This window comes from Vulpes vulpes, chromosome 2 (genome assembly GCF_048418805.1).
Source record: "Vulpes vulpes isolate BD-2025 chromosome 2, VulVul3, whole genome shotgun sequence".
NCBI lineage: Eukaryota > Metazoa > Chordata > Mammalia > Carnivora > Canidae > Vulpes > Vulpes vulpes.
The window spans coordinates 139,427,242-139,442,458 of NC_132781.1; the positions used below are offsets into that span (position 1 = coordinate 139,427,242).

At 36.5% G+C, this 15,217-nt stretch overlaps 1 long non-coding RNA gene across 1 annotated transcript; it reads right to left on the minus strand.

Moving 5' to 3' along the window:
* Positions 1–2,822: 2,822 nt before the first annotated feature.
* Positions 2,823–8,756, minus strand: LOC140597964 (uncharacterized). The gene is made up of 2 exons (XR_012000055.1): positions 8,603–8,756; positions 2,823–7,517 (listed from the first exon to the last, which is right to left on the minus strand). It is a non-coding gene; the product is annotated as an uncharacterized lncRNA (long non-coding RNA).
* Positions 8,757–15,217: the final 6,461 nt, after the last annotated feature.

The following is a 15,217-nucleotide window of genomic DNA, read 5'->3' on the forward strand; positions in this document are numbered from 1 at the left end:
TGTACTGGGAAGATCCTTAAATTCTTTAAAGCATCCTGGAAATGGTATATGTTAGTTATTTTCGAGCTGCTTCATTCGTGCCTAGAATCTGGCCTTCGTGTTAAGTTTTGACAACCTTGATTTACTTATCTTTTAAAAATAGCTAAGTGGATTAATTATATAGTTGTTGGCTTTTAATGTTAAGTCATTTTAATAGGGGATAGGCAGGTGTCAAAGTGTTCTTACTCAAAGACTTATAATCAACTCTTACCGTAAGGGTTATGGTTGGGGGGGTTACAAGGTGGTATGTGTGATTAAGTATAAATATGGGATTTTTAGCTATAAGGAAAAGTTTGATTTTTACTAGGCAACATGAAAGCTGTCTTACTGTGAGCTATTTCTGAATTCTTGATAAAGGAGGAGAAAATATTCAGATTAGATATGGTGGGCAAAGGATTTGAATGACAAGAAGGGAAGAATAAAGATACTGGATAGAATACATGCAGAAAGTTAAGGTTTATTTAGAGAGCAAAGAAAAGTTAATCTGAGGAGGAAAGGATTGTGCTTGAAAAGTCTGAGGATAGTTGACTGGGAGAAAAATAACAAGAGATGATGGAAGGTGGTGGCTCACCTTGTAGAAAAAGATTAGTCTTTAGCACCCATAATTAATAGACTTTCTGATTAGGTGAGAAGAGCCCAAGGGGGCATTAGGCATTAGCCAGGTTGGCAATGTTAGTCTAGCAGCCATGATCTAAAACCAGAGGATTACCAAATAATAATAATAATAAGATAGCCACTTCTCTAAGCATTTGAGGGCCTTAAGGGGGGTATTATCTATACTTGAAAACTAATGTGTAATGTAGCAGTTTGATGTAATGGAAGCTCTGTCCAAAGAGCTGGATTCTAATCTCTGTTGTTGCATTAACTGGTTGTGTAACTTTGGACAAAATGTGTGTCTCTGAGTACATTATGCACATTTTTTTTTCTTTTTTACCATGGTTTCTTGTATGTAGTTGGTATCTGTCTTGGTAAATTATGGTCTTCGGTTCTCATGTTAGATATTTGTTTTGGATCACAGGTACCCTCTTACCAATTATACTTTTGGTACAAAAGAGCCCCTCTATGAGAAGGACAGCTCTGTTGCAGCCAGATTTCAGCGCATGAGGGAGGAATTTGATAAAATTGGAATGAGAAGAACTGTAGAAGGGGTTCTGATTGTACATGAGCACCGGCTACCACATGTGTTACTGCTACAACTGGGAACAACTTTCTTCAAATTGTAAGTGTCACTGGAAATTAACAGCTAGACAACTTTTAATAGGATTGCTGTTTTATGCAGGTTTGGAAGACAATTTCAGATTTTAGTCGTTTATTTCTATAAACACTGCTGTTAATGGAGTCTTTAGAAAGAGAAAATCATAAGTCCTTTTTTTTCTCCAGCATAGTGCTCATTTAGTGCCTAACTGGCAATCTGCATGTTTCTGTATTTGTTGTTAGTAACTGAGCCTGATAGAAACCCCATGAAGCAAATTAGTCCAACTTCAGTTTCTAAATGTCATTGTAGCATTATTAAGAACAATTGATATTTCTTTCTTAGGATGAATGGTGTTTCCCATTCTTAAAATAACATTTTTATAGGTAACTGTTTATTTTTATCATTTAAACTCATAAATACCTCCATATTATACATTTAGTGTATAGTTGTTTGACCAGATTGTGTGTACCACAAAGAGAGGACTCAAGTCCTTAGATTGAAATTCTTGAAGAATGTCTCATTCTTCAGACCTAAAGAATGTGGTCTGTTGCTTCTTTGGGCATTTCTAGAATCCATTATGACCAGGCACCTTCCAGAGAGAAAAGATTGGGATAGACTGGTGGCAGAAATTGTTATGTTACTTATCTTGTTTGTTTAAAACTAAGGTTTGTGTATGGTTAGTCTGGTGAAGTAATATTATGAATTCAACTTTCTAGTACATTCTTCCCCCTCCCTTTGACATTTGTTTGTTTGATTGCCTTATGTGACATTGAAATATGTGTTATTCAGTTACATGATAGAGATGACTATTATTGTCTTGTTCCTGTTATCCTAAAATTGTATTAAGTTGAAAGCTGAAATTCTTAACCTTTATACAGACCTGGTGGTGAGCTTAACCCAGGAGAAGATGAAGTTGAAGGACTAAAACGCTTAATGACCGAGGTATTTCTCCATTTAACCACTTTGGCGGTTTTATCCTTGCCTATCTGAACATCCAACAACTGAATGGATAACTAGGCTTTTTATCTTTTTATTTTTTTAATTTATTTTGACTAGTTTTCAATAAATAAAACTTAAGAACAAAGTGTTAGTACTATGTTTATTTTCTGCAGTTTGAACTTGTACTTAACCTTTTTTTACATTGAAGTGTTGGTGTAACAATAATGGTTAGTAAAAGCCAACATTCATTGAGTACTTACTATACTAGGCACTGTTCTGAGTGCTTTACAGGCAGTAGCTCCTTCAACTATCACAACAGCCCTAGGGAGAAGTACTGTTATTAGTCCCAATTTACCGTTTGGGATACTGGGCACAGAGAGTTCAAGTAACTTGCTTGATATTTACATCTATGTCATGGAGCTGGAGATTGGAATGTACTTTAGTTTTGTTGTGGTGTAGGCCGCTATGGGGTTTTTTGGCAAGACTGATTCCTTTTAATACCTCTTTTCATTTTTGCACATATCTTTTAGGCTTTATGCAAATTGCACTACCTTTGAAAAGTCACTGTATTGTATGTCTCTAAAGACTTGAGGCCAAATGCATAGATGCTTGAGGTTTTGAGATTGCAGGTTGTTTGTATTATTAATTATTTTTCTTTTTTTTAGCACAAATCCTTCCCTCTTTAATTACAAAACTAACCCACATTGTGTACAAAACCCTTGGCAAATACAGAAAAGCAGGAGGAGAAACAAAACTAAAATCACCTGCAATTCTGCTACTTTGACATATTAGTTGATCTTTTCAGTATTTTTAAATTTAAATTCAATTTCCAGTATTTTTTTAAGTACCTTATAACTTCTAAATATTGTGCTGTGCTTGTACTTCCATTTACATGTGGTTGATTGAAGTTACTTGCTTAACTCAGCTGCTTCTCAAAAATCCGCCAAAAAGGAAGTAAAGGGGTTTTTAAAAGATAGAAATTCAGTGGGATTGAAGGAGTATAAGATGCAACAAATTACAAAAAAAGGATTTTTAGAAGCTAGAAAACAGATGGGCAAATCACATCTGACTTAGCAGAAACCTCAGCCCAGCAGGAGGGTAGTCCAGGACCTAGCACTGTATAACGCCAGAAGAGCTAAGGAATTGGAAGTGCCAGGTGCCCATGAAATGGGGCATGCATGGACTAGAAACTGGATTGATTGACAGTCTGTATTTCTATGTCTAGATTGTCTTCCAGTTAAAGACTGGCTGGTGATTGAGTGTTAGTAGAGATTGACTCAGAGAACATGAAGAATGAAGAAGTAGAAGGGATGAGAATACATGAGAGTTTACATCCTGAATAGTGAAACTTCTAGACTTCTAGTACGCTGATAGACCTGTGACAAGTAGGCCTATATACCCCAGGCTGACGGCTGGAGGTTTTGTTTCTGGAGAAAGTGACCAGTCCAAAAATCCCCCCTCCAGATGATGATAATTGGGAATCTTCCCAAAGTATAGTGTGGTCCTATCACTCAGAGGTGACAGCTGAGCATCTTACTGCTTTACTCTTAATTGTGAGTCAGGCTTTTGGAGAAAGTGTCTTAAGAAAAAGATCAAAAGAAACAAGTGGAATTCAACAGAAACAAAACTCAGCAATCAGTAAAATCATGATTAATATTCTTGGTGTGATGAAAGAAAACAGTAAAGCTGTGGGCATTGGGCTGTAAAAAGGACTATTCAGCCAATAAAAAAGAACCCATGAGTATTAAAAAAAAAATGTTAGAAACAAAACATTCAGTAGAGGATTAAAAGATTGACTTGAGGAAATCTAGAAAGTAGGATGAAAAGGTAAAACAAGTGAAAAAAGAGAAAATTCGTGGATCATTCTAGAAGGACCAAAATAGATTATAGATAGTGTAGAGAAAGAATATCAAAGCAATAATTCAAGAAAATTGCCCAAACTTAAAAAGCATGAGTTTTCAGATCAAAAGACCTATCGGCCTGCTCTCTATAATGAATGTTAAAAGTTTAAATCACTAAAGACCAGATCCTAAAAACTGGTTCCAGAGTTGGAGAGAGGAGGGCAGACATGAAGGTAGATACAAAGCATCAAAATCAGAAATGATACTGACTTTCTAGATATAAAACTGGAAGTTAAAAGGTCTTGGAACATGCCTTCATTAATTCTGAGAGAACATGATTTCTGTCATAGAATTTTCTGTCTTATCAAACCGTAAATCAAGTGCAGGTAAAATTATTTCCAGACATAGAGTTTCTAGAAATATATCTCTTATACCTTTTCTCAGGAAGCTTCTGGGGGGGTATTCACCACCAAAATGAAAGAAAAAAGTCAGAAGATACGAGATTCAGAGTATAGAAAGGATCTAACAACACAGGAGGGAGGCAAAGGAAAGCCCTAGGTAGGATTCCAGTTTCCAGGCAGAGCTGAGAGCATGTACAGACTGGAGAATGATTATAGAAAGTGTCCCTTGGGGCGGGGGGGGGGGGAATGAAATTGACAGAATACTTGACATTTGAATTGAGAAGAAATTTAAGTTCTGGGGCAGATGTGGACATGAGATAGTGATAGTGAATGAAATTTGAATGAAACAGTTGTTAACTCTAAAAGAAAAGAATAAAAATAAAAAATAAAAGAATAGTTGTAAGAAAATGCAGTTATAGTTTATTAAACACTCTGGTGTGTCTGAGTCACCTGGTCGTAACTTAAATACCACATGTAGACTTAATCGAGTATTGATAATAGGAGGATGGTAGAAGAGAAAGTAAAAAATGGAGGATATAGTTTTAAAATTCAAATTCTCACCCATAGTAGAGGGTGTTAATTGCTTTTTTCTTTAGGTTTATGAAAATGTAATCAAGAAATGATACAAAAAATACATTAAAAGTGTAATTATAATGGAAAAACCTGATAAATAATACCTCAGCCAGATGATCAAGGTTAAGATCAGTGAAAAGTTATGTTCATATAATGTGCCCTCAACATGATATGATGAGAGTGGTACTTCACAGTGGTACTTGGTGGTCTTCCACTCCAGACTCCCCAGAATCCATAATCCCAGTCTAATTGAGAGGCTTGTTACAAAATATCTGATTAGTATTCCTCAAAATTGAAGATTATCAAAAACAGGGAACCTAAGAAACTGTTACACAGTCTACAGAAAAAATTACAACTAAATTTTATGTAGTAGCCTATAGGAGATTCTGGGCCTGGAAAAGTATATTAGTTAAAAACTAAGAATATCTGAATAAAGTATGTACTTTTGGTTAAAAATAAAGTAGCAGTATTGGTTCATTCATTAGTTGTGACAAATGTGCTGTGGTAATGTAAGATGTTAATACGGGAAACTGGATGTGGAATACATAGGAAATCTGTACCATCTTTGCATTTTTTCTGTAAATCTAAAACTAAAACAGTTTGGTTTTTTGTTTGTTTCAAATTTTTATTTAAATTCTAGTTAGTTAATATAGTGTTTCTAGTTTTAGGAGTAGAATTTAGTTATTCATCATTTATGTATAATACCCAGTGCGCATCACAAGTGCCCTCCTTAATACCCATCACCCATTTAGCTTATCCCTCCAATCGCAGCCCACCTCCTTTTACCTCCCCTTTAGCAACCTTCTGAAACTAAATCAGTTTATTTAAAAATGGGGAATGCTTGTAAAAATAGAGATGAGTATGGGGAAAACCGCTAGAGTTGAAAGTTGTAGTCAATGGAAATGGGGAAATTGGGTCAGGGAACTGCTGTTTCTCATAAACCTTGCAGAACCGTGTTTGACCAATTAAAGCATATAGAGTAAAATTTTGATTAAAATAAGTTTAATATTATGTTATAGAGATTTATAAAAGTGAAACCGTTTTTTTCTATAATTTAGTTAGCTGGTGATTCACACAAGCTACAGCTTGATTCTAGAAAAACTATTTTATGTATGGCATTGGGCAATATGAGTAGGTGGTCACCTTTGGTTTTTGATGTGAGGCCAGGGCCTCACATAGATTTGTTGGTCCTATATAGTTATGTTGATGCTAGATTGCCATTTTGGAACTAATAGTTATGTCTTGGGCCAAGTAACACAGATAATAATAGACAAAAAATTATGAAGAGGAAATCTATCTTCACAAAAGAAGGATATTGAAGGGTAGGTATATTTAGTTGTTTACTAGTTGTATTATTTCTTTTGGGCAGATACTGGGTCGTCAAGATGGAGTCCTGCAAGACTGGGTCATTGATGACTGCATTGGTAACTGGTGGAGACCAAACTTTGAACCTCCTCAGGTCAGTGCTCATTTATATTTGCCAGCATTTGGGAAAGTAGAAAAATACTTTAATTCCAGCCTTTTGAAAAGAGTATGGTAGAATTTGACTTTCTCTCTCATTCATTTAGATAAAAAATTAAAAAGCTAAGTATTGTTTTCTTTTAAAGGAAAATTTAACACATAAAAAAGTGGAAATAGTAAAAGTACATGAATCCCATTATCTGTCATCCATCTTCAACAGACAGCAACTTGTGGTCACTTCACCTGCCACTCCTTTTCCCTTGCCCTCACCTTGGAATATTCTGGAGCAAATCCTAGGCATCATGTTAAATGTAAATATTTCAGTGTGCATCTCTAGAACATAAGGATCTCTTTAAAGATATAACAGTACACATTCTCACACTAAAATCATCATAATATATCATTAATTATGTATATCTCTGACTAGTATCAAGTTTTATTTTTGTTTTCTTATTTGTTTAAATTAGGATAGTCTCTTAAGTCTCTTGGCTGGTTGGCTTCCTAATTCTCTTTTTGTTTTCCTTGTAATTTATTCGTTCATGAAAACAAGCTATTTAAAGTCCTTTGTGTTCCCATTGCTGATTGCATCTGCCTGTTGTCATTGAACATGGAGTTCTTTGGCTTCTGTCCTATAAATTGGTAGTTAGATCAAGAGACTAGATTGGGCTGGTGGAGGAGTATAAGGATCACCATAGGGATATATTGTTTATCTATTGCTGCATAATAATTACCCCCAACTAAGTGGGTAACTTAAAACAGCAGACATTGGTTATCTTCATTTCTCAGGGTCAGGCATCTGGGGGCTGTCTAGCTGGGTAGTTCTGGCTCATGGTGTGTCATGAAGTTATGGTTAGGCTGTCACCTGCGATTGTGTCACCTCAGGGCTGGACTGGAGCTGAAGGATTCCATCCCGGGTTCACACATGTGTTTGTTAGCAGGCCTCTCTTCCTGCACTGTCAAACTGAAGGCTTCATTTCCTTGTCCGGTGTTGACCGGAGGCCTCTCTCCTTTACCGTGAGACTGTCTCCACAGGGTGATTCCTAGTAAGGCAGCTGGCTTCTCCTAGAGCTTGAGATCCAAGATAGAGACGTGATCCTAGTGAGAGTATGCCCACGTAGGAAGCTGTGGTCTGTATAACCTAATCTTGGCAGTGACATACCATCACTTCTGCTTGGTCATACAGGCCAACATTGTACATAGTGGGAGGGGACTACACAAAGGTGTGTGGATACCAGGAGACAGGAGCCATTGGGAGTCATCTTGGAGGATGGCCCTCACAGATGGTATCATGCACTTCCATTAGAAGTTTTATAATGTCTGGTTGTCTCTTTTTGTAATGTTAGCAGCTCATTGATAATAGTTTCTTAGGTTTATTAATTCATTAGGATTGTGATCTTTTTATTAAGGGAAACTTCTCTCATCAACCATTTGGTTACCCTGAGGTATAATTTGTGTAGGAAGAACATATACTTCTTTTCAGAAAAATGAATTAATTTATTAGCATCCTCCAAAGACTTTATTCAAAAGAAAGAATAAGACAAAGACTTTGGTATAGACAGTTTGGGAAGTGATCCCAGAAGGTAGTAGACTAACAAGACTGATAGGAGAGGCAGACAAGAAACAGCAGTAGTCAAAAGAAAGAAAGGAAGGGAGGGAGGGAGGGAGGGAGGGAGGGAGGGAAGAAAGGAAGGGAAGGAAAGGCACATAATTGATTTTATTACAGCTATGGGCAATTGGATTGATCCTGCTAAGAACTGTGAGGAACCATGGGGAATCTACCTTAAAATTGTTCCATCAGAAGAGTGGAAGGCTGGAGACCCCTACTCCATTGGATGAGGGTTGTATTAACTCCCTTGCACTGTCATGTTGAGTCTGAGGACTGATTTTCTGGGGCATTGGAAATGCTTTGAGGCTGAAAAGCAGAGAGTGAGACAGTGGCAGCAAATTGGGAGCTTTCTGGCACTTTCTAACACAACTGCCCTCTGAAATCTGAGGGGGGGATGAGATCTGAGGTGGATGGTGATAAGGGGCACATAAAGCATCTGTTTTGGTGACTTTTAGAGTGTCATATGACTTCATGGATTTAAATATATTCCTTGTGTTTTAATCCATTGTAATGATTAATAATGGTACTGATACTCAAATTTTCTTACCTTTAACTGATGGGAGCCTCAGATTCTGAATCCTATTGACAAGGCTCTGTGACTTGGATGGCTTCTTTGTATATATAGCAAGATGTTTCAGGTTAAGAGTTATGGAAAATGTTAGCCAAGCAAAAGATGACTATGTCTGTCTTCTTCCCTATAGCTGAGGATAGGAAGAGAAGGCGCTGCGAAAGCTGTTGTTATTACTCAGTACCTGAAAATTGTCTTGGCTTTAAGAAAGTATAATCTCACCTGGAAATAGTGAAGTTCCTGGTCCAAACATAAAACGGTTATTGTTAATGGGTTTTTTTGTTTGTTTGTTTGTTTTGTTTTGTTTCCTGAACATTCTTTGACCAAATTGGAAGCTCAGTAATTTAACACAAAAGTTTTCCAGGCTACTTTCTGAATACTCTCATTCAGCTTCCCTACCAGAGTCCTAAGACAGTTCCCTTAATTGACTGAATCCTAGGATTGGTTCTGCTAGTGTGAGATGTAGCTAAGCGTTGTGTGTTTATTTAATACACTTGGAGTATTGGTTAGGTGTCAGTGGGAAAAGAGCATAACACCATCTGCTTTTTGTATAAAATGTAGTTGGTTAAAAAAAAAAACTCTAAGGGGATTCCTGGGTGGCTCAGCGGTTTGGTGCCTGCCTTTGGCCCGAGGTGCGATCCTGGTGTCCCGGGATCGGTCCCGTGTCAGGCTCCCGGCATGGAGCTTGCTTGTCCCCCTGCCTGTGTCTCTGCCTCTCTCTCTCTCTCTCTGTGTCTATCATGAATGAATGAATGAATGAATGAATGAATGAATAAATAAATCTTAAAAAAAAAACCTCCAAGATGAAGACTGGAGAAGAAAGGATTAGAAGAAAAGGAACATATATAGTCATGAGTAGAAGAAAATCGGGGTAATGCCAGTCACTTTGATTTGGTCATGGTTTGGGTGCTTTTGTTGTATGTGAACCACAGGTGTCCTCTAGCCCGTGTTCTTCGAACTCCTACTCACATTTTTATCTGTCATTGCCAGTGTGCCTGGTTTTCATGAGTGTTAGGGCACCTCCAAAGCCTAGGACATTGTCTTCATCATACGTTAGGGATGGCTCTTGTGTATAGTTATTCTAACTTGAATACTGGGATATCCATCCAATTGGGTAGCATAGTGGGAATTAACAGGCTTCTATAATTAGATCAGGGTTGAATAGATGAGATTGAATCCTGGTGTCACTACTTAGTTGTGTAGTCTTGGGAAGGACATGTCGCTTCTCAGTTTAAGCACTTGCATAAAATGCAGATGATGTTTCCTCCCTTTGGCTGTCTCTGTTTTATCCTATTCTCCCCTTATATACATCTTCAGCATTTTTTAATTACCCACCCCTCAAATACAACTTCCATAGCCAAAGTAGATTTTTCCTAATGTATGTGGGGAGGTAGAGGTAATCTGTCTCAGACTTTTCAAGTTCGCTATGCTAGAATTCTTTCTGAGGTAGCAACCTCCCCTCTCTAATTCTCTTTAGAATCTCTTAAATTCTCCAAAATATTTTCCCCATTTTTACAAGCAACTTGACTCTCTCTAGCTCATCAGTGACTCTCTTCACTGAGACGGCTCATCTGGTGTTCCTGAAGAGTGTGTCTTGTATGTGTGTTGGGGGTCATGCATTGTTGGGGGAGGAGTGTCTTGTCAAATACCTCATTTAAAACAACTTTTATTAGAAGTGCTACTTAATGTCAGACTTCATTGGATTGTAAATACATTCCTCAAGCTGTAAATCTTGTGACTACATATTTAATTGACTTGAATGGTTTAATAGTTTATTACCCATTATGTTGTATTAAGCATTTATCTATTAGAACATCTGTTAAGTACCAGGTTCCCATAAAGGGAAGACTAGAAAGAGTTTTGTTTCTCCTAACAGTTTATGCTGTATTGGGAAAGAAACATATAAAGAAATAAATGAAATCACAGGATGAATGTTAAATAAAATTGTGTTGGGATTATGAGGAACTTGGTCTCAGAGGGTTAATACTTGATCTTAATGTCTGAAATGGAAGAAGTTGATACATAAAGGCATAGAGATATAAGGGATGTCTTGGCAAATACAAATTTTTCTCTTTTGTGCTTTTAGTATCCATATATTCCTGCACATATTACAAAACCTAAGGAACATAAGAAGTTGTTTTTGGTTCAACTTCAAGAGAAAGGTAAGTTATTTTGTTTTTGAAACAGCAATCTAAAAACTTTTGTAGCGTAATTTCAAGAATACTTTTATTTGTTTTTTCTCCAAGTTCCTTGAATTTTTGGATTTATTGTGAAAATAAACACACATACTATGTATATACAGAATTAACTAGTGGCCTTTTTAAAAAGATTTATGATTATTTAAAATTATTAATAAAAGATTAATTTATTTTGAGCGAGATAGTGCACATGTGCACACACTTGAGTAGGGAGAGGGCAGAGGCAGAGGGAGAGAGAATCTGATGAAGACTCCATACTGACTGCAGGGGTCTGAGCCAAAATCAAGTGTCAAATGTTTGTCGGATGCTTAGCCTGCTGAGACACCCAGGTGTGTCCCAGAATTAACTAGTTTTTCTCATAGGTGTGCCAGTCATGCTATAGGGAGGAAAGTAAATTTAACTGGAGCCTAACTACCAGATTGTAGTATTTTAAAATAACTGTTCAGCTTCTGGTACTGATAATTCACATTGTGATAAACTGAAACTTTGAAGGAGACAGATGAATTAATTTTTTAAATACCATCTTTAGGCCTGTTGTACATTTTAACACAATTATTTCTTGTCATAGTCTTAAAAATAGAATTCAAAACATATAAACCTGAAGCTCTTCTCTTCTCTGCTTGCTCCCCTTGTTCTTTGTCCTGCCCTTGCTCCCACCACTTACAAGGTGCTCTTGCTTGTTAACAACATGGACTCTAAACTTTGCTTGAAAGATACAACCAGAATGTATTAAAGATAATTCTCTCTTTTCTCAAAAGTTTTTCAAATGTAAAACTGGTGATTACTGTATATAAATGAAGTGCAAGCAGTGATTATGTAAGAAATTATAGAAAATGAGTACTGTTTTGTTTTATTTTAGCCTTGTTTGCAGTCCCTAAAAATTACAAGCTTGTAGCTGCACCGTTGTTTGAATTGTATGACAATGCCCCAGGATATGGACCCATCATTTCTAGTCTCCCTCAGCTTCTGAGCAGGTATGGAAAGTTGAACAATTTTGTGGCTGATTTATCTAAATTGCCAGATTTAAAATGTTCTGAGCTGCTTGAGAAGGGATAGTTAAGAATTCTGGTCTTTAAGGAAACTAAGACCGTAGATGGATTCTTACTTCACAGTCAAGCCATATTAATGACTGACTAAAAGTATCCCCAGACTCCAAGTTGCAGCATGACATTCTGGTATTTGTGTGAATGCTCTTCCCCACATTTGATATTTTTGACACTGTTAAGTTTGAAGTCTTCATTCAAAGAAGAGATGGTACCATGGCAATAAGCACTGTATAATAAAATGAGGGGAATTATCTTTATGAAAATGTGGAGAGTTGAATTTCTTGGTGTAATGTGTTCTCTTTCCTCTTTGAAATGTGCTGTATTTAGGTTATTTGGGATATGTGGGATTAAGTCTTGAATTTTATATTCTTGGAGTTTGGCTTTTTGTTTTGCTTTTGGCAGATATCTAAGAAATGCCTTTTTAGAAAAGTTGACTTGTATTGGTTGAGGTTCTTAAGAGTCTTCTATATAGATAGGAATCAGAAAACAATGTAGTAGCTAAGAATACAGATGCTGCAGGCAGTGTTTGGATTTGAATTCCACCTTTTAAAAAAAAATTATTTATTTATTCATGAAAGAGAGAGAGAGAGAGAAAGAGGCAGAAGGACAAGCAGGCTCCATGCAGGGAGCCCGATGTGGGACTCAATCCCGGGTCTCTAGGATCATGCCCTGGGCCAAAGGCAGGTGCCAAACCGTTGAGCCACCCAGGGATCCCTGAATTCCACCTTTAATAATTTCTGGCAGTGTGACCTTGGACAAATGATTATACCTGTTTGCTTATTTCTTCACCTGTAAATCAGGGTAGTTGTCCCCACTTCATAGAATTGTGAGGAGCAAGTGAGAAAAATGCATACTACAAAGTGCTTAGAACAGTGCCAGGCACCTGGTAAATGCTTAATAAATAATTAGTTCGAAAACAGTTCCAATAGTGATTTTAGCCTTCTGTGAAAGCTTGTTGAGCATGAAATTGGTTCTGTTTTGTTAATTTAATCAAACATTGTCTTTGGCTCCTCTTTGGTCTGTTGATGGGTTTAAAGTTGAAGTATGAGATATGAAAAAGTCATATTACTCATTTATTTGAACACTGCCTATCAGGTATCAGGAACTGTGCTGAGTGGCATAATACAATGAGGTATAAAAGTTTTCCTTCCCTCAAGGAACTTGTTAGTGGATGATTAATCAAAATGTACACTCTTAAATTCTTTTTTGATTGTAAGTATTCAAAAACACTATTATTTAATAATGGTGTAAGATGAGACAGGTGAGAGAAAAGGGGTATCTTGGTTTAGAAAATGCCAAAAATGTCAAAGGAGGGTAGAAATCTCCAAATTTCTTTATCATCTAAGGTAAAAAAAAAAAAAGAAAAAGAAAAAAAAAAACTTTGCAAATAATGCTGTTTTTAATAAAGATATTGTTCTTTCTAAAATCCAGGTTCAATTTTATATACAACTGAATTCCTGCACAGTGGAGAAGTAAAAGAAGCCGTCTCTGTGAGCACAGCTATACACAGTGTAGAATAAACCTGGTAGAAAAGTTCTTTTGGTTTTTATCTCTTTCCCAATCCCTAAATTGCTACCTACTTTCTGTTGTTTGAATAGTAAAGTTAATATGAAGAACTAGATAGTGGTGTAAACAAATGTGATAATGTTTAATTTACTTTTGGTTCTACTCTTACTTTTTTGTACAACATTAAAGAATATGAACTTCTTTCTATTTGTATTTTTTTTTCCACATTAAACTTGTAAAATTCTTACAGGTGAGGACTGGTTTTTTTTTCCCCCTCTCACTTCTAGACTGGTGGTATTAAGAGACAATGGCAGGTTTAAGGCAGTCGAATATTTGGGACCCTTGTTTTGATGCCATTTTTGGGGATTATACTCCCAACAAGACTGGGTTCTAGGCTATTGTGAGTGAGGAACTTCTCTTACTTTTGGGAATTAGATTTGCTTAATGGAGTCCTAAGGTACAACTCCTGAAACAAATCATATACTTGGAGTTATACTACAACAGAGCTCCCAGTATATTACTGACTGGTACATTTCATATTGATATATTCAGACCTTTGTTCACAAGCAACAGATCTTAAACATATGGGAAGCCATTCAAATTGGCTAGATTGGGGAAATTTATGGGAATTGATATAAAAAGAGACCTATTGAGAGCGGACTGAGAGACTCTTTTCCTTCATATAATGGGGGAATTATCTGTGTTGAGAAATTATGTGTTTAGTTATTCTCAGGGCCCTAATAAAATGTGATCTGTGAAGGAAGTTTTTAAAAATGGGTCTGTGTTAGGTTTTGAACTCTTGGATTGCAAAGTTGGTTACTTCAGTTTATATCCATAGAAAGAAAAATTTGGTTTTAGCAAGTGACTAGCCTTTTCAAAAACATTTTGGAATAATTTGAATCAACTGAAATCTAAGGACAGAATAGGGGATGGATTTTGTCAGCCTAAGAAGGGGAAAATATCAAATTTTAAAAGTTCTTTAAAACAACACCGCTACATTAGGATCAAGTTTTGGGGAATAAAAAATGAATCTTGGAGCAAAGGAGTTTGCTGGCTGTGTCATTGCTTAATGGTCCAAGTATGTCGTGTATGCCTTATAAGTATATTGACTATAGGCTTAATGAAAAGGAGATCTTGTAAGATACAGCTACTTAAGAGAGATTCCTGTAGTTTTTAAGAGATTGACAGAAATGAACTTTTGATTATTCTTATATCATCATCATACCAATCACAGGCCTGGTCTCCTGAATATTGGGTGAATTGAAAGGAATTTTGTAAATTCTTCCTTATTTAGACTTGAGAAAATCCGATCAAGAGCAACTGCATGAATAAAGGTTCAAGTTTACTTAGCTGAAGTCCTGTCAAGCCTTCACAAGGTTATATGTCAAGTAGTGATTGTGACCATGCTTATGCTTAATAGTAGATGAGCACCAGACTCTAGGACCAAAAATGACTTGTGATTTCCTTTGAAAAAGCCACTAATTCTGTGGATAGTCCTCTTCCCTCAAGGGTTAATAATTCTGTCCCTGTGGTTTATATTAGCATATTTATTACTTGCTGTAGTTTTACTGGTGAATTCAGTGATTAGCTGAGCCTTATCGAGGTTGCAGAAGGCAGATACGGAAACAGCTTGTTCCAGCCCACCTTCTATGGTTGCCTTTGGCATCCAAGTGTAAAACTGTATAACCACATTTCAGATGCACTAGCGCTTGCCATTTGGGGAGGATGGGATGAGGTGGACTTTTTCTTGATATTATAAAATGCTGTTTAAGTTGAAGAGATCTGATTTGGGCTACTCATATTCTTTGTAATATAAGCTTTGACCTAGAAATGAATTCTTGATC